We start from the raw sequence: 2,961 nt of genomic DNA, 5'->3' as shown, positions 1-2,961 counted from the left end.
CACACACACACACACAGACATTCACTCACACACTCTTATGGCCACACACCCAGCGGCTGCGCTGCACTAACGCTCCACGGATCATTAAGAAAAAAAAAAAAAGTCTTGCGCGATCCCTCCAATTCAGCTGAGACCGGAGATAAAGTACTGACCGCCAAAGCCCAGACAAACCCATTATGAAGCTTCAGACCAAAGCTGACATAATGTAGTATTACACTTGACAGTTAATGTAAAGCCAAGAATCATCTTCTCTCTCAGTCCTAACACTGAAGCTTGCTCATCCTCTGCCTGAGATCCATGTTCAATTACAAGTTTTAGCCCTTACACCTCCTACAGTCAAACACTGTTATGACATATACTATACATTTGTTCACACCTTTAATGTTTAGTGCGGTGGCGAGAGGTGTGGAGAGGTGTGGGGAGGTGTGGGGTGGGGTGGGGGGGGGGGGGGGGGTGCGTGATGGGAAGGTGAACAAATGATAAAGAAAAAATTTTGTCTCATTGTAGAGAAACTGTGACTCGGCGAATTCAATCCGTCTTTCAAAGTTCCTTTCAATCAATGCCCTTTCAGACAGCACCGCTGAGTGCTAAGAGAAAAAAAGAGAGAGAGAGAGAGAGAGAGAAAGAGAGAGAGAGAGCATCTCAAGGATAACCTTATCTCACACAATGGTACAGGTGCTCTTGCCAGACACCATATGTCTCTCTCTCTTTCTCTCTCTCTTTCTCTCACACTCACACACAAAACAGAGCACTGGCAATGGTCACTTTTTTTTGACTGGCTGTGATTAATCTACATCGAACGCAGGGACACAAAGTACCTGGCATCGAGTTACTTAAACAGACAGAACTCTGCATAGCAGCAAATTGATAGACAACAAAGAGAACACAAGCTTTTTTGAGGTTAAAATATTTCAAAATGCTTCAAGGCTGACAAATGGAAGGAGATAGGTATAAAAAAGAAGATCTAAAATGGCATTCTCTCATCTGCTTGACAAGGCAATCACACACACACACGCACACACACACACACACACACACACACACACACACACACACACACACACACACACACCAAATTGCAATGCAGAGAGAAAAGAAATTCCAAACGAAAGGAGATGGGGGTGGGGGGTGGAGGTGTTGGGTGGTGGGATCCATGTCATTGGTTTTGCAAGACTGCTGCAACCCCTACCGTTGTTCATATTTCATTCATTTTCACTGTGTCTTCCCGCATGTCTAACCCAAATCCAGCTCTGTTTGAAGGCGCATATCAAAGACAGGGAAATCCTGAATGAAACACAAAAAACCTACAAGATGAGACGTATTAGCATGTGTGGATCTTCTGAAAGATCCACGGGACTTTGATGAGAACTGGAGCAGAGATGAAGAGGAAAAAAAAATGAAGCATGTGCTGATATATTTGATTATGGCAGTGAAGAGGTAAGAGAGAGAAAAGAGGGAGAGAGAGAGGGGGGGGGTGATTGAGTGAGTGAGAAAGAGAGAGAGAGAGAGAGAAAGAGAGGGAAGACAGAGTGTGAGAGAGAGAGAGAATGAGAGAGAGAGAAAGAGAAAGCACAAGAGAGAGAGAGAGAGAGAGAGAGAGAAAGAGAGGGAAGACAGAGTGTGAAAGAGAGAGAGAATGAGAGAGAGAGAAAGAGAAAGCACGAGAGAGAGAGAGAGAGAGAGAGAGCGAGAGAGAGAGAGAGATAGAGAGAATGAGAAAGCACAAGAGAAAGAGAGAGAGAGAGAGAGAGAGGGAGAGAGTGTCAGTCTTTGTGCCGCATTGGCAGCTATAACAGAGATGGGGCGGAGGAGAGTAGGTCTCTCTCTCTCTCTCTCTCTCTCTCTCTCTCTCTCATTCTCTCTTTCTCTCTCTCTAAGGGCTACAGCGCTTATGTAACTGTGGATGTGAGAAAAGCACTTTGCTGAGCAGGGGAAGTCTCTGCTCTGTCTCTCTTAAAGGGACAAGGGGTGGAGAAGGGGGCGAGAGGGGTGGAGGAAGAGCACCTTGGAACGGGAACCCAAACCCAAATGGGAAGCGCAGAGCTTAAACACAACAATTACACGGGAGCAAGCTTATTATAACCACAGTACACGCGGGCAGTCTGTTCCCCCTGACCTGCCCCTGACTGTTCTCTGCAAGAGCCGGTGGAGGGGAACAGCAGAACCTGCGGGACAGGGGCCCGGTCACGCCTCTTGGCCCCCGGCCCACTGACGTCTATCTGGTTCGGGCCGCTGCTGACCACGAGCCGATCGATGCTGACCGTTCGGACCGGAACCAAGCTTTGCCGCGTCAGCGCCCTCTGCCCTGCCCTTCCTCCTACCGGGCGCTGCCATACTGGATAAGAGAAGGCCATGCCAGCACCACGGCACTTTTCTCTGGGTGTTTGCCACAGTTTGTGCCTATGGTGACGTTGTGTGACTCCGTGTGGGCACAGGCTGAAATGGAAGTGCAGCATGGCATTGTGTGTGTGTGTGCTTGTGAGATAAGCGTGTGTGTGTGTGTGTCGATACATCATGATGATATGTATGGGGTAACTGATGAACAATAAACATAGGCATAAAAATGTAGAGAAAATGCCATTTTATTTGTGTTTTATAAAATCACTTTATAAAATCTGCAAACTAAAACTGGTAAGAAAATTGCACTGCAAAACTGCAAATGAAAACTGTAATGAAAATCTGTCAGAAACCGAATGTCTCATTGCATACAAAGTTTTCATTTCAAATGCAAGCTCACAGACACAGTAAAAACACATCATCTCCTTTCTTCTTCGTTTCTTCCTGTCCGTTTCTCTCTCTCTCTCTTTCTGACACACACGTGCATCTTTTTCTCACACACGTATGTGCGGGCACGTACGTACGCACACACACACACACACACACCAACACAGGATCAGAGGGCAGTGTTCACCTCCAACGCAACTTCACGATGATTCTTCCAGCTCTTCCAGTTTTATTTGT

Source organism: Chanos chanos, chromosome 8, assembly GCF_902362185.1.
Source record: "Chanos chanos chromosome 8, fChaCha1.1, whole genome shotgun sequence".
Classification (NCBI taxonomy): Eukaryota; Metazoa; Chordata; class Actinopteri; order Gonorynchiformes; family Chanidae; genus Chanos; species Chanos chanos.
This window is presented reverse-complemented; position numbering follows the sequence as displayed.